Genomic DNA, 27,530 nt, shown 5'->3' with positions numbered 1-27,530 from the left:
GCCCCCCGGGAGGCGGCGCGCTTGGAGCGCGCGAAGCCGCGAGCTGAAATCCCGCCCTGGAGCCTCGCGCGCCGGCTGCTCGGGACCGAGCCGGGGAAGCTGTTTACTGTCGTCACTTAGGCCCTCGGTTGCCAAACCACTGACTGAACCTTTCTGTCAATCCGACACTTTTAGGGTAATTTAACTTAATAATACCTTTGTCTGCACGAGCATTTGCAGCTGAAGGGTTATTACCATAGAAGTTATTTTAGGTTGGTTAATGGTACGTAGCAGCTTCTGAATTGACAGCGCAGATACGCAGGCTGCTGCTCCAGTGTTTACTCTCAGCTCTGTTCCTCGCTTTACAAAGCTTGCCACCCTTCCCTAAAAGTGCCATCAAAATTATTAGCAATTTTCACTCAGGTTCTCATGCACAATTAATTCTTTGTTTAGGAAAAAAAAATCAAAGCGTGCGGGTCCTAGTTGTTACCACTTGGAGAAGGGTCGGRAATCGGTGCTGGGGCTGTTACCGCTGGCAGAAGTTTTGGCTCATTGTAGCTGGTGTTTAACTTGCTGCCTCGGGAGAAGTGGGGAGATGCGAAACGGGTCCTGATGCAGGAAAGAAAAATCCTGGAGGAAAAAAYCCAAGAATCTGGCAAGCCAGCGAAGGAGCCCCGTCCTCCCGCCGGGTCCCCTCCCGGCCCTGCAGCTCCCTCCCTGCCGCGTTCCCGGCCGCGGCGGCCGGGCGAGACCTTTCGCGGGGCCGGGCGAGCGCGGGGCGCCCCGCTCTCCGGCTCCACGGCTGCCAGAAGATTAAATTCTGCTCCTGTCCKGGGAATTCGATGATAAAAAGTCCCTTCTAGACGGAATCTAGATAATGAACAGCTCCCTGGCTTCGCAGGGCGAGGAGAGAGCGTGGAGTTATTACTGCATTAAAAAATCTCCAAAGTCAACTAAATTCACTACAGAAGCCGAGAACCAGAATTCTTCTTCATTACAGCAAGGTAGTGCATTAAACGTTATAAATAACGCTATGCTAATTGCCAGATGGGCGGTATGGATAGCTGCGGGCTTGCAGTGGGTGCGCGGATGCTCGAGCAGAAGCTGTCTCCCACTCGCTCTTCCTCCCCCACCCTCTGCCGTCCATCACCTGCTCCGAGATAGCCGCAGAGTGATTTCTTCAGCAGGAAAACGCACTTCCAGTAAGCATCAAAAACGCACGCTGCGGAGCGTTCGAGGGCCCGCGGCGCTGCCGGCTCACGCCCGACTCGGCGCGCAGCAGTGCGGGGACGGTACCGCGCCTGCACCCGAGCGGTGCCGCCGGCGCGGCGAGGGCGCGCGCTGCCCGGCGTGGCGGTGCCGCTGCCGAGCGGGAGGCAGAGGCCGTTTTACTGCCATCTTGCTCATCTCTTTCCCTGCTGACGTCTTCAGTTAAAAATTTAAAAAGGAGTTTGAGCAGCAGCAAAAACACGGTGGCRCCCGCGGCGCTCGCCGCGTGGCGTCTCCCTGCTGCGCGGCGGCTGCACGCGCCAGGCGAGCCGCCAGCCGAACGCGCCCRCGCGCCGGCACGGGGCACGTGAGCAAACCCCCGGGCAGCCCCACCACGGGTAGCCAGCGCCGCGGCACGGATTTTCTGCAAAGAATTTGCCTATAATCTGCTTTTCTTCTTTTCTTATCTTACCTGCAACAAGACAATAAAAAAATAAGCCACCAGGCAGCTTGCSGAGCACCGCCGCCGGGCTCTGCAGCAGAGCAGGGAGCGGGCAGAGCCAGCACGCGCACAGCAGAGCGAGACCAGCGCTGCTGCCCTGCTGCCGGGGGGCGGCGGCGGCCGTGCCGGGCAGAGACCTGCCTTCCTGCTTCCCTCGGAGGCTCCCTGGGGGCYGCTCTTCCGCAAAACATCCGCGTCCCCTCGGTACGCTGAGGTTTTACTGGAACTAAAGGGACCAAGTTCAGCAGCTTTAACTACAACRCCGATGGTGCATTAACGAAGCTGAGCGAAGGATATGGTCAGTGCTGTTAGGTATCCTGCTCGAGCGCGYGCTCCGGACCGGGACCGGGACCGGGGCCGTGCCCCTTGCCTTGCACCACCGTGAGGATGCCACCGGCAGGAGACGGACACCGGGCAGCAGCCACGGAGGGAACTCGGTGCCAGAGCTGCATTTCACAAATGCCCAACTCCGGCCCTGCATTTAAATACCTTATAATTATGCAGAGCAGAAGGAAAGGACAGGCCAAGATACAGAATAGCTGCAATAAACAACGCTGTGACACGTTTCTGGTATTAGTCATAGAGAAACAGGGAAGCTGAACATTTATCTGGGAAGGTATTYGGGTTATCAACTAATTAAAAAGGCTCCTGACTGCTGGAGGCTGTGCTATTTCATACAAAGTGTAGTCCCTCCGGACCGTGTTTAGGGCAGGAAAAGATTTACACCTTTGCAAAAAGTTATTCTTTTTACTAAGGCTGTGCTTAATAGGAAATTTTCAGAAGAGTTTGCTAAATAAAAAAGGAATTGAGTCTCTGATGGAAGCCTTTTGCTTTCCTATCTTGCTTTCATTTAGGTCAGGCCATGCCGTCCCTCTCGCAGACACAGCTCTCACTAACTTTCATTCGTCCTTTTCGTGTGTCACACAGCCAAACCCTCTGCAGCTCTAACATCACCACTGTCATTTCTGAACTCCAAGTTAAACCATTTGGACTTGGTCAATAGATTTTACGGTCTTTTCCCTGGTCCGAGGGGATTGTATAAAGCTAGCATCTTGCAGTGCTCCTCTGCTCTCTCTGATGAATTATTTTCTGGGAGATGGGAAAGATGCAGGAAGATGCCTAGTGCTCTCATTGCCTTTCCTTGCCTTGATGGGAAGCAGCAAGGGCTATTTAGGGATGGCAGAAACTTTCAGCRTAAAGACGCTTTCTGACCTTCAAAAACATCAACACAAAATTGCCAGAAAACAATCCAGCGGGCGAGCTGAGCCACATCAGGACTTCGAGGTTCACCCATCACCGTGCTCTGCAAAAGGACGTCTCTGACAGCGCCGAATAAAAGCAGAAATAGCAATTTCTCACCGAGGATCTCGCCTGACATCTCTCTGCCCTGTGAGCAGCAGGGACTCTCCGCGCTCAGGTACAGCCTGTTTGTTTGCCGCTGCTTCAGTTGACACTGCTGATTAGAGAAGACAGCGGCCGGCCGGCCGCAGCGCGGGGAAGCGGGCCCGGCCGGCGGCTGCGAGGCCTCGTCCTGACCCCGCGCCTCGGTGCTCCTGCCCTGCATCTGCAGCTAAATAAACCAAGTAAATCATCCTGGCAGATAGATAATTAAATAATTATCAGCCACTTAATAACAAGGAGTGGGTGTTCGGAATTAGCATATTAGACAGTGTCTTTAAGGGCTAATTGTTGCATTACATCAGAGTTACTCATTCATTATTCTTGTCATTTCGGGTGATAATTTGCACTTTAGGAGACAGAGACAATTTTAGCAGGCAATTAGAGACATGTCAGGCTTGGCCTAGTGAGTTACTGTCACAATCATTGCATTTTTTCCGGTGTCCTCATTTGCAGGAGTGTATTTAAGGGCAGTTTAGTAATTTCATGGTCAGGCAAAATAGGCGACGACACCAGGAGAGACAGTCTGGGTCGGGAGCAAAACCCGATTCCTGGCGCGCGGGCGGGAACGGATCGCCGCGCGCCGGCGCGGCCGGGCGGCTGCCCCGCGGCGCGGTGCCGCCGGACGGGCCGCGGGCTGCAGCGGTACCGACGCTGCACAGAACCTTCCCCCCGCAAGAAGAAAGAGGGAGGTGTGCTAAACTGCTAGCTGAGACGCCCTGGGTGCCGGGCGGTCCTTGCTCTCGGCGAGAGCAGGGGCGCGCGGCTGGCGCTCACCGGGGTTTGGACGCGGCGTCCCCGGGCAAAACGCAGGCGCATGGCAGCACGTCGGCCGGCCAGGCGGATGCAAACTGCATCGCTGCCTTGTCACTCAGGCCAAATACAACGATGCGCGCCGTGATTTTACAGACCGACTGAGCCTTAGAACTATGACAAGGATTAAATATTCCTTAACCTACAACTGAAGGGAAAAACTGGATACGCAACAGATGCACCTTGGGATACATGCATTATAAGGGCATATACAGTCAAATAGAGTTAATTAAGCTAAAACCACAGTAAATCTGTCAGCTCCATATTAACACTATAGTCAAAATTGTGGAAAATATAGTATTTTCTATAATAAATCCTCTTCTGCTACAGATTTATGTTGGCATCTGCATAGTTACCATAGTTTTACAATAATCATTGATCAATCAAAGTTTTATGACAAAACTATAATTTTACTGTGTTTCTTTCTTACTTAGTTTCCTAGTTTGCTTAATTTCCAGAATGCAATACAGTAAATCTTTTGATCTGAGATATTAAGTAGATAATAAGAATGCCATATAAGATTTGCTTATATTTTAAACTGTCTTTACAAATGATTTATAATTAGGACCAAATCTAAGACAAAACATTATTAAAGTCGAAACCCTCCATAAATTACTAGAGTTTGCTTATGCCTGTGATAATTTATTAGGGTTTTACTACAGTATTTTCTCTGGTGATATCCAAAGCTTTATATGTCATAAATGGAAAATATGAGTTTGTAAACTACACAGAAAACAAGAATGATCCCCAGTGACCTGAGATGACAGACTCATACTCTGACACAACATCAAAATCATTTTTCAGTGGAAATATTACAGTACCRATAATATAATTGTGCCAGTCTCTAAATGCATTTATTGTTTTTAAAATTAAATTTTTATTTATATGTTTTTTTAAAAGTTGTCCCATTTATAAAAAGTACCTAACCTGTAAATAGACCGGCTGAAGAACTGCTCTGTGCGGCTCTCCCGACACCGCAGAGACTGCTCGCACGTGGAAAAGGCTCCGAGTCTGGTGGAGGTGTGCTCGGGAGCGGAGCTCGCCGCGGGGCCGCTCCCCGCTCCCGCACCCTCCGCTTCCCGCGCTCTGCTCGGTCCCTGATGCAGCTGCGCAGCGACGGCTCTTTTTATTCTAACTCCACATTTAGTTTTCCAGTGTGGTCCTGCTGCAGCGTGACGGCAAGCTGCCCCAGCCCGGGGCRCCGCGCGCGGCCCGGGGCCCGGTCCGTCCGGCGTGCCGCATGTGGCCGGAGGCTGCACCGCGCACGGCGCCGAGCGGGGGAACGCCAGCCCGCCGCTCTGCTAAAATAGAGGAAAATAAAGTGGTAAAACCAGACACGACGACAGAAAAGACTGCTCGCCGAAGCCGCGGTAACCCACCGCTCCAGCAGCTCGCGCCGGCACCGTCGCGGTGCCGCCGGGAGCCCGACGGAGCCGCGGTTTGTTACCGGCCCCCCGCTCCGCATGCGCTGGCGGCGGCGACCTCCGCCCGGCCTGCCCCCTCCCCAGCGCCCCGGCGCGAGGCAAACCGCCCCGAAAACGCCCCGGCAGCCCCGCAAGCGTCCGAGCAGCAACCTCGGCAGGAAATTCTGCTCGTGCTGAGAGCGGCTCCACAAAAGATGCGTTTTTTTCCTAAAAGGGATTTGTATTTCYGAGAAAAATCATTCATATCTTTTCTTATCTATGTCTGCAGTTTGTCAGCCGTACGTATAAATTAAAAGTCCCTTTGATAACACTGAACTAATCTACACGGCTTAGCTCCTAGGCTTCGTCACGATGTGGGTACCCAGGAAAACAATCTGAATTAAACTACAGCACAAACTGAAAGTGGATTAGTTAACTTGCATTAAACTCATTTGTGGACACTCATTCAGAATTAAAATCCYGTTAATTTGGTTTAGTTCAATTTATGAGGCACTTTAATTCTAAATAAGACTTTCACTGCAGGAGGGGATTTAATGAGGTTTAGCTAATCCACTGTAAATTCACACCTTAAATTAATTCCAATTAAATTTCCTGAGCGTCGCTGGCAGCAGGACCCAGGGCGGCGGGTCCGTCGGASCCGCCGGGGCCGGGAACGGGATTCGCGCTGCCTTGCTCCGCTCTCGGTCACGGCAGCCGCGGCGAAGGGGGCCGGGGGCGCGCCGGGGCCGGGGCGCCGCGAGCCCTGCCGCCCGCCCGGCGCTGCACACGCGGCTCCGGCGCCCCCGCGCTGCCGCTACGGACGTGCGCCGGGGCTTCGGGGGGAAAACGGAGAATAATTGATCTGCGGCGGCGGCACGTGGGCAAGCGATCCATAAAGCAGGGATAACACACACAGTGTAACTGTTGGCCAAGCGCTTGCAACTAATAAACAGATTCCCCGAGCACTTCTGCATTTTGTAATTATTACTTACCCATAAAAATCCCTTCTCCCTCCTGCCAACATTATCTTAGTAAACTTTATGAGTGCTCATGAGGTTAATGCAGAACCATAAATCTGCAACGGGTCGAACAAGTGAGAGGAGAGGAAGTGTTCGTAAATCTGTTGGAATTGCTTCAGTTTGTTTATTTAATAAAATACCATTTCATAAAACCACACGGAGGCTGCCGGCCGGGCTGCGCGGCGCCCGCGGCGGAGAGGGGCTCTGCGAGGCGAGCTCCCGGGCACGCAGCCGTCCTCCACCGCGTCCGTCCGTCCGTCCGTGCGGGGCGTCACGCAAGGGGCGAGCGCGGGCCGCTCCGCTCCGCCCTGCCGCCCACGTTTCCTCCGCACCCCCCGACGGCTCCGGTCGATGCTTTCAGCCGAGCTGCAGAGGCGGCTCGTCCGTGGGGCCGCCCGCAAGCGGCTCTCCGAGCCCGGCCCGCTCCCGCGGGAACCGCGCCCGTCTCGCCCCACCAAACCGGCCGAGAAGGGGGCCGCGGCGGGCCGGCCCGCGCCCCGCGGTGCGGTGCGGTGCGGTGCGGCGCGGTGCGGCGCGGTGCGGTGCGGTGCGGTGCGGCGCGGTGCGTGCGGCTGGTGCCGCCTGCGGCTCCTGCCCGCGGAGCGCTCAGCGCCATAAAACACGCTGCGCGCGCTTGGGTTCTGCGCTGAGATTTGAAATCCACGGTTACARGGAAACATTTATTTTTCTTGCCCTTCAACGATCAAACAAGTGGCGCCAAGGCACGCGGAAGCGGCGTTTCCATTAGTAGAGCTGTTTTCTTTTCGCTGTAAAATATCAAATATTTTGACATTTCCATCAGACTTTTCTCTGTATCAAAGCTTTAATGGCAGAATAATCTCGAGGCTTTTAGAGTTCGTAGGTGTTCACGTGCCTAAGCCCTGCCTGCTTTACGAGGGGCGGCTTGCGAAGGAGCCCGTCAGTCCTCTCCCGGGGCCGAAGGCARGGCAGCACGCGCAGGCGCCGGGTGCAGAGCGGCGCCGGCCCCGCCGGACGGGCTCTCGGGGCCGGAGCCTCGCGCGGGTCCCAGGGCACGCAGAGCGGCGGCGGCTCCGCGCTCGGCCCGCGGCTCCCGGGGAGCGCGACGCCGTCCCGGGGCGCCGCGCGCGGAGACGGAGACGCTCGCTCTGGATTGCCGCGGGGAGCGACCTTTCCGAACTGCCCGCGCGGCCCGTCGCTGGAGCAGTCGAACTCCTCAGGCTCTTYGGGGAATACGAGCATCTCGTGGCAGGACGGCAGAGCCAGTATCAGCATGACACAGCTGGAAAACTGAGGCATAGGAAGGCAGAGGGCCGTGTTTTCAGAGAAAACGAAGTAGCCGAGGAACCCTAGGCCCATTTTCTAACAGACTTTGTAAAGGGTATTTCATTAAAACATGTTATGTTTTTCTATTTCAAGAGCGACAGATTCCTTGATASAAGCTTCCACAGAAACATGGGGCTTGTAACAAAAAATAAAATCCCTAGAAAGTTTGCCTAAGTCAAAAATCAAAGTAAGGAAAAGAAAAAGGAGGAAAGAATCTTTAAAAATCTCCAGTAGCCTCTTGGACAGGGAGGGACGTCGTCCCGCATGCAGAGATCTGCACCAGCTGAATCAGTGTTTCACCATTTCCCCAGACGGGAACCTCCCCGCAGAAGCAGCGGCTCTGTGCCCACCTGGGCGAGGTTGCCACCAGCACGGAGGAGGAGTCAGGTCCTGCTCTGTGGCTGCTATCTGCTTTTCCAGGTGCATTCCTGCTGCTTTGTTAGCGAAGGTACTTTAAACACTTTGGTTTTGTTCTGATGCAGAACCTGATCCAAAAGACCTTTCAAACGGCAGGGTCAGACTAAGGCCCTGACTTCTGCTTTCCTGGCTTGCCCCGGGGAATGCGCGGCATGCAACAGCCTGTTATTACAGCCCACGTGCGCTGGGGAGGCGGCCAAGCCCGTGTCCCCATCAAACGCTTCCCTTCGGTCCCAAGGAGCCCRACACGGACCCCCAGGCAAGCGCTGAGCCCCTGGGCCCGCGGCCAGCTCGCTGGGTGCCTTGGCCTCCCCTCCGCACGCTGCCAAAGCGCAGGGGGCTGCGCTGGCAGGGCCAGGGCTCCCGGCAGCCACGGCCGGACGAGCCCCCGCGCCCTCGGGGAGGGCTGAACAGGCACCGTCCTGCTTCGGCCACCCCGCGAGGAGCCAGCGCGATGCGCAGCGGCGGCAGCGCTTCCGAGCGGGCAACACCGGCAGCGCGTTGCAAGGCCGCCCTGGTGCACGGCCGCGCGCGCTCCCCGAGCGCGGAGCGGGGCGTTCGCCGGCCGCAGCGGCTCGGCGCAGGCCACGCAGCCGCCCCAGCCCCGCACGGGGACCGGCCTCTGCTGGACCCAGCAGCAGGACGAGACCCGCCTCGAGACTCCCTCTGGCACCACACGGCGAGCCCAAGTCAGAGASGGAAAACAGCGCTCCGAGGCCAGCCCACGAAACCCCCTCAGCCGCCTTCCCCGCTCTAACCCCGTAAGAGGAAAACTTGCCCGGAGCCAGAGGCACGAAGAAGAGCCGCCTGCTCAGAGACGTGCCCCACCTCCGCCCAGCCGCAGCCGCAGGGCCGCGGCACGGGGAGGTCCCCCTCTAAAAGCCTCGCGCCCTCCGGCCCGGCTGCACCTCCTCCCCTCGTGCCGGGACGCCCGCCCAGCGGCACCCGGCTCGCTGGGGCGCTCGCGGACCCAGCCCTCCCGCGGAAGCCCCGGGGCCGCGGTCTGCATCTCCTCCCGGCCCTGCCTCTTGCAGATTGCCTCTCGGCTCCCTTGCGCGCTCGGCGGTGTGAATGAAACGAGCTGAACCATCCCCGGGTTGTCTGATACACTGTCCTGCGGCTACCCCTTCTCCGACACCGTGTAAAAGAGCTGGGACYGTCCCAGATCCATCCCAAAATGCTGCTTTTAATCCATGATTCACAGCTGGAAAAGCAATGCCCTYGGCTCCCCGGGACTGCGTCCAAGCTGGAGGTTGGCGCCGCGCTCCAAAGCAGCGCGCGGCCCAGCCGGGGCTGCCGCGGCCCCGTCCTCGCCCGGGGTGCGCGGGGGGTTACGCGCCTTGTACCGAGCCCGTGCACAGCAACGAGCCGACTAGTTTAGAGCTTTTTTTCTCTAAAACAATTAGAATGAAAAATATCTCTGTGACCTAAACAAAAGTTTTAATTTAAAAACTTGATTTAGCCTAAAATGYCCCATTTCTTTCCAACGAAAAATAAAACCAGCCTTTTCCAAGAAAGACTTTCAGTGTTTGATTACCACGTATGGGTTCCCCTTACAACTTTCTTTTAGGAGGAAAGAGAGCTTTTAGTTAGCTATTCTTGAGACTAACTTTCAAAAAGCCCGCAATCTGGAAAGTGGCTGTTTAACAAAAAAAACCTATTTACGTAAGATTTCAACAAACTGAACTGTTTCAAAATTTCCTCTGGAGTAGTACCACTGCAGGCTGACTTTACTCTCCGCATCTTACCTTGAAAGCACACGCGTGTTCYCCTAACTTTCTGCTTTGATCAATAAATGCCTATAACGCTGGGAGCATCAGCAATACTCCGCAGCGATAACCCCCGCGTGCRGGGCGCAGACCACGCGTGAGCTCCAGGGGCTGCAGGTCTGGGGGCTGYGGCGGGCACGCGACGCGCGGCTGGTTTTTCCCCGGTTTTCCCCTTCCCRCTTGTTCCAACAACGCCGCCCCTCGCCCCTCTCCCCACGGCGCGAGGCTGCTCGAGGACGCGGGGAACGGGAGGACTGCGGGCGCCGCGGGGACCGCCTCTTCGGAGAGAGTTCGCKGCCAAGGAACTGTTTGTCTCACTTCGAAAACAACCTGCTTAATGTCTTGTGTCACGGTAACTGCAGCGTAATTACCGTTTTTTAATAGCAGGCGCGGCAGCCGCTGCGGGGCTGCCCGGCCTCCTGCGGGAACCCGCCGCTGCTCCACCGCCTCGCTCGCCCTCCGCGCCGCGCCGCGCCTCCCTCCCGGCTCTTCCTCTCCCTAGCTATCCTCTCGCTCTTCGGGATCTTCCTCCTGCCTCTTTCTGAAGGCATCCCACCTTCCTTTTCCATTTGTTTTCTCTAACCATCAATTTTTCAAGCTGGACAGCAGGGGATAATTAATTAATGACTCACAGAAATACTGTGGCTATAATACGTCATTAGAGGATGGTTCCTAGCCTGTTGCTGAGACAGTTATCAGTAATTTCACAGTAATTAAGAGATGTTTTTTAGCACATTTCTAAAGCCCTTAAAGAATCAAGTAGATGCACTAATTTATTTCTCTATAAAAACACCCCAGGGTATCACGCTGCCCGACAGCATCTCCCCTGTTCCCCGYGCCGCGCGGGGTGAGGCCTTCGCGTTTCACTGCAAGGTTCGTAGGTTTTTTCCCAACCTACAGAGTGGCAATTAACATGAATAAYGTGGCTGGTACATTTACGAGCAGCTGACCCGTCTTCCCCCTCGCCGTCACGGGATCCGCACGAGCCAAGAGCAGCGCGGCTGCGTTCCCGSCGAGGGGCCTCTCGCAGCGGGGACGGCGCGGGACGCCCTCCCGCCGGGTGGCTGCCGCCGCCCTCCGGGCCGCCCGCCGCGGGGACGAGGCCGCGGGAGGACCCGCAGGACGCCTTCGCTCAGCTCACAGCCAAGCTCTGCCCCGCAGCACCCTGCAGCGAAGCACAAAACCTGTTGCATGCAGTGCCTTTTTGACGCTTCCCGAGTGCGATACTCCAATAACTATAGAGAGATTAAACGACGACAGCTCTCAGCAGGGAGGAATTACGGGTAAGAACGATCCTGACGAGAAAACGACAACGAAGAGTGGCCCAAAGAGAGTTATTCGAGATTAATAACTTTGTTATTAGAGGCATTTTCTTCCTACGTAAGGGCGCGCATAAATACACTTGGAAGGTTCCAGATGGCCACTCCAAGAACCGTATTCATCACGCTGGTATTTGCTCTGTCGGCGCGTCGCCAAGCACGGCCGAGGCCAGGGGAACGGCCGCGGGCCGCGCCGGGCCGGGGAAGGGCCCCGCCGGCCGGGAAGGGCCCTGCCAGGCCGGGGAAGGGGCCCGCTGGGCGGGGAAGGGCCCTGCCGGGCCGGGCCGGGCCGGGGAAGGGCCCCGCTGGCCGGGGAAGGGCCCTGTCAGGCCGGGCCAGGCCGGGGAAGGGCCCCGCCGGCCGGGTGCCGCCGGCCCGGCAGGCACCCGTGAGGTCTCCGCGCGCCTCTTGAGCCCCGCAGCCACTGGCCGTGGGGTCCCCCAGGCCGGCACCGGCAGGCCCAACCCGGAGCTCTTCTGCTCTCCGTCCCCCGCGGGCACGGACCCAGCCGTGAAACCCTTCCTCTTCTCCGGTCGCTAGACCAGCTGAACTGTTTTCCTCCTCACATCCTCCCCACCTACGGTGATTAGATTTTTTAAAATTTTTTTAGTACTGCAGGGTGTTAAAACCAGTCTTCCCATTAGGGGCCAGGCATATTCAGAGCCTTAATGATAGATTAAATACCAAATACTTTAACATTTGAAAAATGACATTTATTATACAGAGTTGTAAATAGAGAAAAAATGACAATAGAACACAGTTTAGATCTTACATAAACTGCACCGGTTCTGTGTAATGACTATGATAATGTCAGTGCTAACAAGCAGATAATTGGCATCACTGAGATAATTTTTGGCACCTTACGCAGAGGGGAAACTGTTCTGCATAATTATTTTACCTAGGAATATTCTTCATTTAACAGGTCTATTTGCATAACGGTTGGAACTTTTTAAGCTATAAAGGGTTTTTAATATGTTGATTTGTTTTATCCATGAAACAATTGTTTATTCATGAGAACTTGCACCTGAGGACTTTGGTAATTAAGCAACAATGACCCAGCTGGGGGCAACAGCSTCGTGCTGGATTTACAGGTCCGGGCAGAGGCAGGATTAGCAGACCACTCACAAACACCTAACAGGCTTTTATAGGCATTATAAAATTGAGTCATTCTCTGTAGTAAAACTTTATTTCTGTAACTTTTAAAAAGTCGATAACTTCAACATTTCACCATCATGCACCTGCCTGGTGGCCGCGTGTGCCCCCCGCGCCCGGCGGGGGACGCGCAGCCCCCGGCGCCCGTGCCCTCTGCAGCGACTCCACGCAGCGCGGGCGGTCGCGGCCACAGGGAACCCGAGCGCTGCGGTCCACCACCTCTGTGAGCCGGAGCAGCAGGTGCCAGGGCAGGGAGCCCCTGGGGGACACGGAGCGGGGTGGTCCCGCAGCTCAGGGAGAGCTGGCACGCGTGTGCCGCAGGCGTGTGCTGGCCCTGGGCCTGTCTGGGAGCGGCACTGCAACCCCACTGAAAGCAGGGGTCAAACCAGCATGACTTGAGTAAGACTCAGKTGGAGAGATTCACTTGCACACTAGAAGTCAGAATGAACGGTGTAACTGCAGGTGAGCTGCACTGCAGACTTCCTCACCTCTGCGGAGAGGGTGTGTGCACAGCTTTATCACCCTCCGACACCTGAGTGCAGCAGAGAGTAGTCAGCTGGCAGYGAAGATCTTTGCCTCTTCAAATAAGAGGTTCATAACAAAAGTAAATTCTCTTTCAGTTCTTAAAGTCCAGTGTGTGCAAATTATGCACATCACTACATTGCAATTAAGCAGGGATATGTGATAAAATGGACGAGCAATGTGATTCATGTAAGTAATGTTTATGTAATATTTATAATTGGATCAACATACATTAAGTCAACATTATTAACACATTTCAGTGTAGAGATGAGTGCGTTTTTCAGCCCAAGCGTAGTCTTGACAGGTCAGGTTGATGAGCTTTTTCAGTGTCCAGGCAATGTCCCTACAAGCATGTGCCAAGCTGTCTGGAAACATAAAAGATGCTGGAAGCCAGCCTTGGATTCTCAACACAAGCACATACCTGGCCAAGGTCCAGGAGCTCAATGGTGCTTTCTCTATAAGGCTCTAAGCAACCCAGATCTGTCTTCCTTTGCTGCTCCTGACTCAGAGGTACCTCATCCTATCCTTGCCAGGCTCTGCACTATATATCAGACTGGTGTTTGTCCCCATTCAAAGTACATTTCCAAAACAAGGGATGATTTCTGGCTTAGACTGGATGTTCCATACCAAACCTCAGCATGTTCATCAACACAGTCATGATCAATGTGATTCATAGTAGCTCTAAAGCACAAAGTCTGCACTGGAAAAGTTCAAATTCCCCACAGGTTACACTTTGATGCTTACTTGGCTTCTCCATCTCCATTTCTGAATGTGCTGGCAAACAATTTCTCTAACTAGGAAAGCACCAAATATTCTCTGACAAACACTTTACATCCAGCAAAGCATTCTCGACACTTTGAGAGAAGGAAACATGAGAATCTACTATTGTCTGAAATTTCCAAGCAGACACTCAAAGCTCCTCAAGCCATACTCTTTTCATCCTTGTGCCTTGCGCAGCCATTACTTACAAARACCCCCTCAGAGAACATGATTATGAGCAAGAACTTTGCCAGAAACCAGCATGTCAATAATGAGAACCTTTTAAACTCTTTATTTTATGAAAAACATATCTAATCTTTTAGGTCCCACATCAGCAAGGCCAAAAAGGATTTTAGTAAATCATTGCTACAGCTTTGATTTTGCAAGGTCTCACATATCCCTAAAGTTTCAACCTGTGAGAACTCCTATTGACTAACAAATTAATCATGTGCTTAAGTACCTTGCTGAATAAGAGCCCTAGAAATGATTTGCCAACACACTTATCATAAAGCAGCTCCACACTCCACCGAAGCAGAAGAACTAGATGAAGATGCACACAATACTTGGATTTAGAAATTTTAAACAAAAGCCCTGATCCTTGGTGTTTTACTCCAACACCTTGCTCACAGGATAACTCTTCACCTAGTGAGGGTAACACCCCTGCCAGACAGGACTGGAATCTGAGCTCTGTGACAACACTTGCTGCCAAGTCCCTTACAATAAATCTTAGTTTATCAGCCAGGGAGGGGGGAAAGGCCTAAGTTTTGTTTTCTGAGCTATGATACTCCTCCTTAACTTAATTTGTTAGTTTTTCTGCTACCTGATCAACTAAATCGTGCTTGAGATGAGCAGCAAAATAATCAGCATGCTCTCACGGTGCATGTACAGTGTGTGCCCCAGACTCGCAGGGTTGGAGTCTTCTGAGTTCTTTGTACAGTGACACTGATTTCAAAACTAACACTTTCAGGGCCAGCTGAAATATGTGTTAATGTGAACAAGTTAGAGTGTTATCACCAATAATATAACTCAAGGAAAGTTCTGGCACATTGTGCAGTATGTTTTACCGAACATGCATGCATCAAATCCAGCCTGTTATTGAACAGGAGACACTTTTTGGCTTCAAGTTGACCTTCGTGGTGGCAATTTCCATCAGAAAGAATCAATGTTCATACAGAAGGTCTGAATTTTGTCTGAATTTTTCTGGTGTCTCTGCCATGAGCCTGGTGCGTGGTACACAGTGGTCACAGCTCATGAGAGCTTCAGAATTAGAGCAGCAGCTGGTGCCCCCGACCAGGAGAAACTGTGGAACAAGAGGCGGATTTTGTGCTTTGTATCACAGGACACCTCACTTCACTTCCTGGCTTGGCCACAGATTCTCTGTGGGATCTTGGTCATGTCATTTAATTGATTTGCTTTCCAGGTCTCCATTCATAATGGTAAGACTTCCCTCCCTCATGCAGCCTGGCTCTAACTGGTGGTACGAAAGGCCTCTCAAAGCACAGTGGGAGGCTCTGTTTGATATCACCTTCAAGGGTATAATCTGGAATACTTCGCCTGTGCAACTTACAGGTAACTGGCTACTTCTTTGAAAAATGCTCTTCATGCAGCCTTTCATCTTGCCCACTTCAGGGAAAACCTTTAAATTTGCTAAAGAAGGTTACATACTCTCCAAAACTGTGGGCATGAATTTTCTTGTGAACTAAACTACCTGTGTAACTAACTAATTTTATCTCCACTTGCACATGTGCATGCATGTACGTGTTCGTGTGTCCATGCCTGTGTGCACGTACATGCACACATATGCATGCTCCTCTGCAAAGATCCGGGCCTGCAAATTTCAGCTCAGCCAATTTTTGTTAGATCAAAATCCATTTCTTCCCAAACAAGGCTCTTGGCTTTAGCAAAGAGAGGTCTGTAACATGTTTGGTTTGGGAGAGTTTACATGAGACATTTAACTTCTGACTGTTTTGATGAGGTTTCCCTAACCTTCATTCTAGCATTGCTGCTGAAGGGAATAGCCTGCACCAAGGAGACGGACTCTGAGTCAATACATCACATACTCATTCTTTCAGGGCCATCTCACTGGCCTCTAATGTTCTGCAAAATGTTGCACTCTCTGCTGTTTTATAAACTTTATGTAAAAGCCTGCAATTTTTCAGCTATCACCTGGATTTTCCAGAGCATCAAGTCCTCCTCACCTCCCCCTCGCCCTTGCTGGCATAGAGGCTCCTAGAAGCACGCCAGCATAAAGCTCAAGCATTTCCAATAGGTGCAGTCCATCTGCTGCATTAAAAAAATCTTAGGTGCCTGCCTTAAATCACAGTCCTCGACTAGTTAGAGACAGGTGTCCAACCTTCTTAAGGATTAGTAGGTGATAGCTGGAAGCCACTCTGCTCTTACTCATTGAAGGATCGTAATTACTGCATCCTGTTCTGCCCGTAAGTTCTGTACCACATTTTTTTTACGACTCCACCAGGCCATCTGTCTCGAGTATGGAGACCACACTCACTCCTGTTTGATTTTTCTCCTTTTCAATTCCCAAGTCAGCTCTAGTTCAGCAAGTAGATTTATTACTACTTCTCTGTCCTCCCTGGCTTCATGCCACAGAAGGAAAAAAGCAGCTCTCACAATATTTTAAATAAAAGGAAGCATAGTCCTGTGCTAACAGTCATCTGCATCAAGCAGCGGTCCCCAAACTTAAGGTTATGGTTCCTGAGGAGTCCCGACATGTGGGTACAGGGTCCCAAGCCCAGCTGAGATTTCGGGGGGGCCTATCCACGGGACTGAAACTGCGTGCAGTCGTCAGAGATGCTCCAAGGCTCTGCACAGAGAGGGTTTGATTTTGCAGATGTTGATCAGAACTAAGTCTCTGCTCCCCACCTTTATGAGACTCTCAGGGGGTTGTCACAGCTCTGTCAAAATGAAGGAAGATATACTTAAAATTTCCTTTTTTCCTCTGAGAATGACATAGCAGTATTTGTGTGCCTGGCTGTGTAAGAGATGCGAAACCAAAACTCAGCCTAGAACAGTGCCGTGGCAGAAGACGTACAGCACCTGGCACCAAGCCACGTGCCTCAGTGGGGTCTGTGGGACTGCCTGTAGCCACAACAGTAATAACAGCAATAAAGAAACGTGGTCCACAGCTTTAAAGGATGCATCAGAGATAATACCCGATACTGATACGACAGTCCACATTTTGAATGCAGTATGCATCTTTGGTCTCCGTCTCAAGAGGAACACAGTGAAGTTCAAGGCGCAGGAAAGGGCACCAGCAAGGGGACCAACTTTACAAAATCATGTGGGCGACTGCATCTACTATGGCATGGAGAAAACTGCATAGGAAACCATGCTGCATGCAAGAGCAGAAGAGGCACAGGGGAAACCTTGTGGCAGGTTCTGCTAAGGAGAAGCATGGGGCCTAGCTGTTTTGCTTGTTTGGCTGATGGAGCCCATCTCGTTTCAAGATGCTGAGGACATTATTGATCTAAACAAGTTGTCAGTGAAGGAAAAGTTGTAATTGCTGCTGTAGTTCCATTGTAACATACCAGCCCCGAAGGGAAATTAAAGTTTGCAGCTAATAGGGTTGTATGATCCTTCAACCTTTGATGTATTGAATCTAGAGTAGCCTGTGGAATACTGATTTGATGCACAAAGGATCATTTTTAACAGCTGCTGTACCTCCAATCTCCTCAGATCTAATTCTCTTTTCGATCCCGACATGCAGTATGTGCAGTAGGAGACACCTCGGCAGTAAAGGAACGGCACACAGTGCTCTGGGCAGCATCAATCCATCCTAGCTAGGGATCCTCGCTCCTCTGCCCTTGAGTCTCTTGCTTGAACTCCCAACATTTCTGCGTGTCCCTGACTCTTACTGTATGAATAAAACAAGCATGAATGACAACCAGGATGAGCCAGTACTGCTTGCGTGTGTGTTCTGAGAATCAGACCAAAATTGCTCACCTTTGCATGGCTCACTGCATGAAGAACTATTTCTTAGCTTTAGTCTGTAATAATTCTTTGAATGCCTCGGGGAGGACCGGATCAACTGGCTGCATAGCTGATAAACAAGGGGGAAATACAACCCCCATCTCTAAAAGAGAAAGTGTGTCCATGCCCTGTCAACAGCATGAGAGAGGAGCAGCGTGCTCGCTGCTCTGCCGGGGGGGCACAGAAATGACCCACAGCTCCTCCAGCCCTTCAGCACACCCCTAAATTAAGTCAGCAAATAGGAAGAAAACTGGAAAAAGGAAAGAAAAGCCTTCAGCTGGTGTGTTTGCACGTGTCCAGGTACACAGGGGTGGGTGCATATGCACATCCCCCGCACTCAGCCCTGCAGGTATCCCACGGCTCGGTGCTCTGCCCTGCGCGTTGCACCGTCACCGTGCCGGAGAGGGGACACCCAGCTGCCTACAGGATCAGCACTGYACCCACAGTGGGTGTAAGCTGGCAAAGCTCCAGCCCCAACATGCACGTGAAATAGCTTACGCTGYGACTCCTCTAATTCGTAGTGTATCTGGTGCTGCCACGCTCATTCAGAGAATATGAATTTTGCAGCAGAAGCATCAGCTTCATGAATTCAGCTTTCAGTGTGTAATGTGTCATCTTCCTGCTTGGACATGATTTTCTTAAAGAAGCAATTACTGACCTTTTTAAGCACAATTGCCAGCTCTCCCATTAATCACTCGCAATTATAAAATAGGGCTCTGCTAAACAGTTGGTCCCAAAAGGCCACTAATCAGAGCAGTTAATAGTGCCCAAGTTTTTGTTTTGCTCTGGAAGCCCGTGGAGGTGAGGAGCTCTGGTCCTGGGGGATCCGAGCTCTCCGCTGGGTTTTGTACCCCCAGCGTGTCGCAGAGCAGAGGGGAGGGCTGTGGGTTCCCTGAAGATTGTCTGCTACCCCCAGCCCCTCTCGCTGYATCTCGCAGTGTTTCTGTTTTCCAAGTGACCTCCCATTTGAGCAGGCAGCCCAGATGATATATCTTCCTATGTTTCCACAAAGACACTTTAATTCTGTGTTATGAAGACACTCTCTCTAATTACTTCAGTTAATTAGTGCTTCACAGCCACTACAGATTAAACAGAAGGAGAAGCCCACGAGGATGCTGCACTGTCCTTGCCCACCTACCATCAGCCATATTAATGACACCCTGTTAGCTGAGCCTCACGGTGCACGGAAGGGGAGCCCCGCTCCGCTCACCGCCCTAACGGGTCAGTTCAAACACCCCAGCTCCTAAATCCCTGCTGAGGACAGCAGGCAATTTAGACCTGAGTGCAGCAACTAATTAAATCAATATGAGATAATGAACAGCAATTAGAGGTCCAGCTAGGCACATCTTCTCTTGTAAATACTGTTTCTCTCCCAACGGGAAGCTCTTTTTTAATAATCTGTTTGTGTTTCATTTCCAGGAGCCGTAATTCCCCAAAGAAGCAATTTGGGAAAGTGATTTGTTTGTCTGTATAATTGCCAAAGCACTTAGTTAGACTTGTTTGTTTTTCTTAGCTCCTGCTACTCCCAGAAAGAAACAAAGCAGATAGTTCTTGTATTATTTTATCTTCTCTTTGATTTCCTTACGTCCTGGGGTTGGCGGTGTATGTGGGGGGAATCCCATCCACGKCCGTAAGCTCTGTGCTTGGCTCCTACCCAAAGCAGGGCATCACCACGCACCCCCTTGCCTTCTGCCTTAGGGCTCAGCTTACAGGCCAGCCAAGGAAGCAAAATAATCTCAGGGCCTAAAGTCGTGAGTGCTGAGCTTAGGAACTGRAACCCTGGACCTCACAAATCCAGGTGCCAGCAGCATCGATCCAACCAGTGCCTGGTCCATCAGTGGCCAGATATTTAGAGATCGTTGTCAGGAAAATCACAGCAAGGGACTTTTTCTTAAAGCTCAGCAGCTAGTAAATGCCTCGTGTCTGAGAACATGAAGCCTTCCTCTCTAATTTTATCGTATCTAACCGAAGTGTGGTTTCCTGATGATCTCTATGCAAATCCAGTAGTGCTGAACTTTATGAACCTTTCTCTCTCCATAGCAAGCTGCAGCAGTAAGTTCCACAGTTTTGCATCACATGAAATACCATTTCCTTTCATAGCTTTCAGTGTGTTGCCTTTCATGGAATTGCCATTTTTTTCTTTTTTTTTTCTTTTTTTTTGCTTTTATASTGCACAAGTTATGCAGATGTTCTCCATCCAAAGTAGTCCTATCTCTTTTGTGGTGTTACACATTTCTGTTTTGTGTCATCCCAGTCTGGATCTTTTCACCATCTCCTTATGTGGAAGTTTTTCCAGACTTCTTATCTTGTGCACCCGTCATGCTATGATCCCTTCTGTTTCTGCTTGTTTTTCTCTGTGACGGTGTGATTGGAGCAGAACGCTCTGTGCTGGGGAGCGCACAGCATCGGCTTATGGTGGCGGTAGGATATTTTCAGTACTATTTCCTATTGTACTTTCCAAAGATCCTGACATATTATTTCCCTTGTAATGACAGTTCATTGTGCAGAAGTTTTCCATGAGCTATCCACAGCCACGTCAGGTCTTTCTCTTGACTGCCTACAGCTCATTTATGGCTCTAATAAGGTGCACGAGTAGTTCAGATTATTCCTTCCATTATGCGTTACTATGAGCCAGTTAGTAATAAATTTCATCTGCAGTGGGTTGCCCAATTGCAGAGTTTCGTAGATCTTTTCAGAGTTTCTCACAGTCTTTCCTGCCTTTAAATCGACATTTCCTTTGGCAATTTAATTAAAAAAACAGACCTCAGCATTGGACAGCCACACCTTTCCCACAGCTAAAGGTTACCTGATTTCATACCCAGGAGCTGACAGGTGAATATTGCTTTTACTATCAGAGTTRTTTGTACATAAGCTTGGAACTTGCCCCGTTACAAGGCTATACTCCTGGCCTATCCACCACTTACGTTGACTAAATGGGATGTAAACAGGACATAAATGGTAGATAGGTTCTGGATGGGTGCTCTCACAGGGAGAGTGCCAATGAACTCCCTGTGACAGGGAATTGCTTCTCTTGTGCTACAAGACRGATGGGTGTGAACAGGCATCCCAAAAGCACAAATTACTTTGACTGAAATGATCTCAGAAAACTGAAGAATCCTGATTATGTCTGTGTTTCAGCAAAGGAATATGTTCYGCCTCTGCAAGGTGCATTTCTTGCAGCATTATTTTGGGAGAGCCAATACACCTGCCTGTCTACTGTTGGGAAGAGGCTTCCTGCAGAATTTCAGTGGCTGTAGATCCACATTATAAAGAGTGTTTCTGGGGAACAGATCCTTACAACCTCTGCATCTGCAATCTGTTCATAATGCAYTTTGAGGCGGATCAGTGTTCCTATGGCAAAGCACAGTCCCTGGGCAGGTGCCAAACTCTTTTCAGTACTTGCCCAGCCCTCAGTGCACTTTCTTTCCACGTTTGATGGCCAAATAAGCAACCATTTTCAAGTCCAGAGAGGACATAAGCAGTTTCTCACGCTATCTTTCTTCTCATGCCATTCCCCTGGGGTTAAGGAAGCAGCACCAGTCCCAGCAAACTTCCACATTCCACCCTCACCTGTAGGACCACCRAAAAGCAAAACCCATCGTGATTAGGTCCAGCTTATGTGCCTGAGGGGGCTGTACTGACCCAAATGCCTTGGAAGCCGCACAGATTGCTTTCCTATGATAATGACATTAACAACTTGCCATGTGAATGCTCACTGCCATTGAGTCATATTAAATTGCAATAACCTTTCCAATTAAACCGAGCACCTTGTTTATTAGCAGTTAAATGCTTCCCTGAGCCTTTGAGCTACAGCAGGACATAGGACACTTTGTATACAATCACATAATTGGATATCTATTGCTTGTTTAGTTTAGAGCCAATTAAATAGCAAACAGGTTATAGTCTGCATCCATATTAAATATGACTTTAAACACTTCTTGCAGGGATTAGTTATTATTTAATTCAGCTGCTGTACAAGCCATATGCTATGTCAGGCAGTGCTCTGAAAGATGCAGGACAGAAGAGGTCTGGGATCATTCCTGCATRGAAACAGATAAGGAAAAGCAGCCTCAGAGATGCACCGACACTGCCATGGGAAGCCCAAGCATCTGGCAAATTACAGGTCACTGGAGTTTTAGCAAGAGGAAGAGGATGGTTACAGTTTACATGGCATCCACAATTAGCCTTTTGCTACAGAAACAGGGTGCAGTTCTGTATGRCCTGCATATGCACTGAGATGCAATTTCAGTCAAACCCTAGGTATGAAATCTAGAACTGGATGGAAAAATGCATATTTTTAACAGAAAATTCACTTTTTTCATCATATCATTTCCAGATTATATTTAATTAATAACCTGAAACACTAAAAAAGATTGTTCTTTTGTACTGAAAATATTTCCCAGAGTCTAAGAGTATCTTCAAAGGCTCTTCAAGACCCCCACTCATACCCCGCTCTGTTATATCCTGGCCATGACCATTAYGAAAGCAAGAAGAGCCACGGGACCACTGGGCAGCAAGAGGCGCGAGGTGACCAAGGGGTCTGAGCACGGAGCGGTGGGCACACATACATCACGGTCACGTTACGGAAGGGTGGGGAAAATCCGTCCCAGTCCAGCCAAAGCCCCAGTCCGTGGCTTTCCTTCCGAATGACATCCTGGGTCCAATTCACTGCATCTTTCCTATGTCCCTACRTTACCTTTTTACCTTCCTCCCCTATACCCAGGCTTCCTGCTGAAGCTGCCCCTCCAAAGTCACAGGTGCTGCGCATGAACACAGCAGCTGGAACAGCTGGGGAAAATATCACACATTTAGGGCAAAATGACAACACTGAGWTTTTTCAGGACACTCCCACTCGCAGCAACCTCACGCAGAAACAGATAGCGTCACCATCTATTTTTCCTGCTGCCTCTGCAGGTCATTAGTCACATAACTAGCACAAGCACAGAAACAGGGCCACACGGAYGCAGTCGGGYTTGAATTTCTGATCAACTGATCAGRGAAAATCATCTGTGATAAATACAGTACAAGCAGAAATCAAACTCCTCTGCTTTCACTGCAATGTCCGTGAGTTTACAGTGGAGCAGTTATCCGCCACTTGCATTTATTTAACAAGTAAATAACCTTGGTTCTTTTACYCTTTTTCAGATTTAAGGGGAGCCGYCCCGGTGYGGAACATGACGGCTTCRTGTTTGGGGTCGGTCAGTCACACCGCCACCATCTCCGGCTTGGGCAGACCCAAACTTCAATTTTAGGCTACGCTTAGAGCTCCTTTGACGTGTTATTAYGGACGTGCATGGTAGCCAAAGCGGGCATTATATGGTGGGGCAGCAAACGCAAAAGGCACTCCGGCTCGATTTGCAGCAYGCTGCTGGGTGACACCTCGCGCTTCTGCCAGGGAAACGCTGAGTCTGGGCAGGAAACRGTGTTTGTGCTGCTGAGGAGTAGGAGCAAAAGGCTCCTGCGCAGGCTGCCCGGAGCCAGCGACCCTCCGCCCCGGGGTTTTACACTCCCCTATGCCTTGTAGCCGCCGGTCAGGCTCCACAAATAGGTAACCACTGCGCAGGAGGAAAGGAAGCGGAGAGGGACGAACGGCACCGCGGCTCCCGCCCTCCCGTCCTTGGGCTCCCCAGCACCGCTCTCCCAGGGTCTCGCACGGCTCGAAGCACGGAAAATCGCCCGGCCAGAGACACGGCGAACCGCAGAACGCAACGGCTCGCCCTCCGAGGCTCGTCCCGCAGCAGCCACGGTGCGGACTACTTATCCAGCGCCAGGAGAAGTGGAAACGTTCTGTATTGCCAAAAATCACAAACTGTATTTTTCTTCTCTGTCTCTTGTACTGCTGAGATGACTCCTTCAGGGCAAATATTCATACTGTCTTTCTGTTTAACATCTCAAAACCTGAAGCTGTACAGTGTTTTCCTTACAGCTTTGAAAAGAGACAGGCATATTTTGACAAACTAAGATTATCTGAAATCATCTCTTTTAGAGTGAGCGGTTGGTGTATAGAACTTAATTATAAATTAATTAATAGCGGTAAATTTACAACCCAAACTACAGGGAGAAAGAGGAAGGAAAGATGATTTCAGAATGAATGCACTAAGTCTCTAACATACAAAGCCAAAATAAAAGTCACTCTGCTAGCAAAAACTCTCAAAATGCTGGCAAAGTGCCTGGCGGAGTGGATACAGCCTGCTTCTTTTATGATTTTACCACCGTCTTTGACCCAGTGCCCTGTCTCTGAAGCCAGGTGATTAGGAGATATTCTTCCCACTGACCTATTTAAACATGTTTTTATAGCACATTTCTGACCTGCCTGAGCATGGAGACAAGCTGGGCAATGTGGCTAAATTACGTTTGGACAGCTCAAACGGCAGAAGAGGAGAAGTAGTAGTTTTAAAATAATTATTTAAAGCCAGACCTGGGAATTTTGGAGCACCTGGGGCTGGAAGGCAGATTTGCACCCCCAGGTGAACTAGCCAGGCAGGGATGCGCGGTCCCTGCAGCCCCTCCGTACGGCCGGGSCGGGCGGCGGACCGGGGCTCAGCTCCGGCGCGGGCTGGCCCGGGGCGCGAGCGCCCTCCCACCACGGCAGGGCMGCCGCGATCGCAGCGGGCGTTTCTGAGGCAGGAAGCTCGGTTTCAGGTCAACGGTCGCTCCCGCAGCRCAGGGCAGAGCAGAGCGCGGCCCCCGGCTCCGGAGGGTCCGGGGAGCCGGCGGCTCACAGCACACGCCGCAGGGACGCGCAGCACGTCCGACCCGGCCGGTCTTACTAACGCCAGCCCGGAGCCCCGGGAAAAACAACCACGGGCGCTGCAAAACGGGGCTGGCGTCGGCAAGGGCCGGCGCCAGCAGGTGCTGCTCCGCCAGCAGGGCAGGAGCAGCTAAATCCGCGACTGATGCTATAAAACATTCGAAATTCTGGGCAGGACAGTGAGAAGTGGCAAAACGCGCATTTGCTCAGATTAATCCTGGCCCCCAGGCTTGGCAGAGAGGCCCCCGACGTACCTCTGTCCCCTGCGCTCCGACGGCCGCCTCCAAGACGATCGCCCAGCGGAGCGGATCCCCGACTCCTCACCAGCCGCCGGCCGGAGCAGGTCAGGCCACGGTGTGATCGCACTCATTTTCATTATCTGTGAATGTATTTACAAGCRAAAGTGATTTATAATGAAAGCTACGGACAGGATTTAAGACATTTTAAGGTAAAAYGTAAAGCGATTCTTTCCATTCTTTCAAATTTTTAAAAACATGATTAATAAAGGGAAAATGCAGGATACACTCGTGGTAAGCTAAAGAGAAAAGCAAAATCATGAAGGGGTCAGAATATTTTTAAATTCCACTACTGAAAAATACAYTCACTTTATAGAATTRTGACAAAGAGAGARAGGGAAATCCTGATGTCCACCTCCRCTTTCCACCCCGCATCTCCCCAGCTCTGCCTACTACATTTACAGAGATCCCAGAGGAACACATTGCTTCCAGATTTCCAGCTCTAAGCTTCGGAAACGTTGAAGCGTGGTCTCTTTAGGTGTGTCCAGMTTCAGCTCTCCTGGAGCAGGCCGCTCTGAGCGAGCGAGGTCTTACTGCTCCAGGAAAGTCTCCCTCTGCTAAGCAGGGAGAAACAGAAGCAGCAAGTGATAATTTTGCCTAATCGGGCATCAGCCCAGAGAGACCTGTTTTATCCCTCCTGTGCATAGGAAGAAACGTCTCTGGCTCAGCTACCGGGGAAGCAAACGCGGCAGCTCGGAGCAGCACGCTGCGTGCTAAACGCACCGGTGACTTCTGCCTGGGGCACGGCGAGGGTCCCCGCGGCCAGGCYGCCGCGCGCTCCTCCGCGGGGCCCCCTGCGCGCAGCTCCGCTCCGCGGAGAGCTGGGTTTCGTTTCCAAGGGGGGGGCCTCTCCCCAGCTCTGCTCCTGGGGCAAGAGCCCCTAACCAGACCTGGGAGCACCACTATGCCCTTTCGACCGGTTCCTCTTCTCGATGCTAAATGAGGAAGATCTTGTCGTTCGGAGAAACRCCGAAGGGGCAGTGCTGCCCTGCCGCTGGAGCCCTGCACCCCGCGGGCAGCGTGGCACGGCACGGCGTGGCACGGCACGGCACAGCATGGCACAGCACGGCACGGCGGCCCAGGCCAGCTCGCGGGGCAGGGAGCCTGCGAGAAGCGAGGGCCCACGTGGCAGCGCAGCTGCTGGGCGCGAAGCCAGGACACTGCGACTGCCAGCCACTCGTGACGCYGCGCAGCACATCCGCGGCACGCGCGGGCAGAGCGGCGGCTCCGGCTGCCGCACGGAGCTCGGAGCTCTCACGGAGGAGAGTCAGCCACGATGCAGGATGACTTCTGTTATTGCAGTGACAGAGAGGTCTGCATTTATGTCTGTCCTCGATATACAAGGAATGAATTCTGATCAACGTGTACAACCCATATATTTTAAAAGCAGTTGCTTTCTTGTCAAAACTTTCACAGTAGCTGTGTGGCAAAGAATTTTATTTTTGCTTACAAAACAGCGCTGCGATTTCTCTAGGGAGGCAATGGATTCTGAATTTGTAAAGCTGCTTTCACCAGCACTGAAGACTGAAAGAAGAGTTGAGACAAACATTTGCATTTTTATTTTCCTGCTACAGTTCTCTAACGGAGCTTCACAAGCACGAGGATGGCCCCCTTTGCGTGCCCTGGGCGGGTGCTGCTGGGGCGCGCGTCAACCATCCACGCAACGCGACGCACCATTTCAAACCCTCCCCGAGCGCAGACGCGTTAACGTCACGTGGGGCGAAGCCAACCCGCTACTCCCGCCGCGAGGAAAGGCGCCCGCTCCCCGGGGCAGGAGCGCCGATCCGGCCCCTCGGGCTCGAGCCCAGGTGGCTCCTGCCTCCCTCTTCCCAGCGAATCTCCCGGGAAAATCAGCTAGCGCAGGTTTGGTCCCGGACCCGCCTACGCGGCTGAATTTGGGCACAAGGAGGCGTCCGCAGCCGAGGTGGGAAATCGCCTCCACCCCGCGGCGCCGGCGGCTCCGTCGCACCCCGGCCCCGGCCGGCCCCGCGGACCTCCCGCGGCCCCGCTGGGGAAGCATCCACACCGAACCGTTCCACGGGGACTTTCACATCTGGAGGAGCTTTTCAGTGAAATCATCCGAGATCAAAACCGATCCATTTTGACTTTCTTCGCTCTCTCAAATATTTCAAAGATAGTAATGAATTATAGTGTATTTCTTTTCTGTTATTTTTTTTGCATTTCATTATAATATTTTAACGTCTGTCAAATTGTGTCATTCAAATAAGATTGTTTCACTGTTTATGAATTAGAACATTTCTCCAGAATTTTCATTCTGTGAAACAGAGATTTCCATTTTTATGAACCAATTCAGGATGAAAGAAAAAAGAATTTGAAATATAGAAATTCCCTTTGGGAAGGCATTTTGTTTTCCAGATTGGTTAGTTACCAGCAACATCTCCACTGCCTGGAAGTTAAAATGTTACCAGATTCCACCCCAATGTCACGCTCCATTTACTGAATATTCATTAAAAAAAAGGAGGAGGGGGGGAGAAAACCCTCTCTTAATTAAGACCTATCTTTTAATATGTGATATATTTGCCTAAATGCAAAGATAAAAAATAGTCAGTTTCCACAGAGTAGTTACATTCTGGACTCTCCACATTTTCTGGAGAGAATGCCCAAGTTTGGTAGAGTTTTTAAAATTCTTGTTGTAATTTTGTTACAGAACATCATAAATTAGCTGTCACCATTTTTTAAAGGTTACTGAACGTGTAAAATAACGTTTGCCCGATTCAGGAATGCAGTAGTTTGTGCAATTATAAAATAGCACATCAGAAAGAGCCAGCCTTTCCCTCGCTACTTGCATAATTCATCACTCACTCTGCTGTCACGGCCGAGACCTTTCTTATCTTTCAGGCAACAAAAAATTAAGTTTATATTCTCCTCCCTAATTAAAAACCTAGCGGTCTAAAAGAAGAGCGTTGGCA

The 27,530-nt window shown here is 51.4% G+C and overlaps 1 long non-coding RNA gene across 3 annotated transcripts in view; it reads right to left on the bottom strand.

Moving 5' to 3' along the window:
• Positions 1-13: 13 nt before the first annotated feature.
• Positions 14-27,530, bottom strand: part of LOC146592847 (uncharacterized) — a 71,102-nt gene continuing 43,585 nt past the window's right edge. For 2 of the 3 annotated variants that reach the window (XR_014896516.1, XR_014896514.1), the window contains exons 2-4: positions 24,559-24,683; positions 470-609; positions 14-363 (exon numbers count right to left, since the gene is read on the bottom strand). This is a non-coding gene — a long non-coding RNA (uncharacterized LOC146592847). The remainder of the gene's footprint in view (positions 364-469; positions 610-24,558; positions 24,684-27,530) is intronic. The other variant, XR_014896515.1, reaches the window with a different exon arrangement.

This window comes from Rhea americana, unplaced genomic scaffold (assembly GCF_003343005.1).
Source record: "Rhea americana isolate MKP2758 unplaced genomic scaffold, rheAme1 scaffold_315, whole genome shotgun sequence".
NCBI classification, from domain to species: domain Eukaryota; kingdom Metazoa; phylum Chordata; class Aves; order Rheiformes; family Rheidae; genus Rhea; species Rhea americana.
The sequence above is the reverse complement of the archived record's forward strand: the minus strand, read 5'-3'. Positions and strand labels throughout refer to the sequence as shown.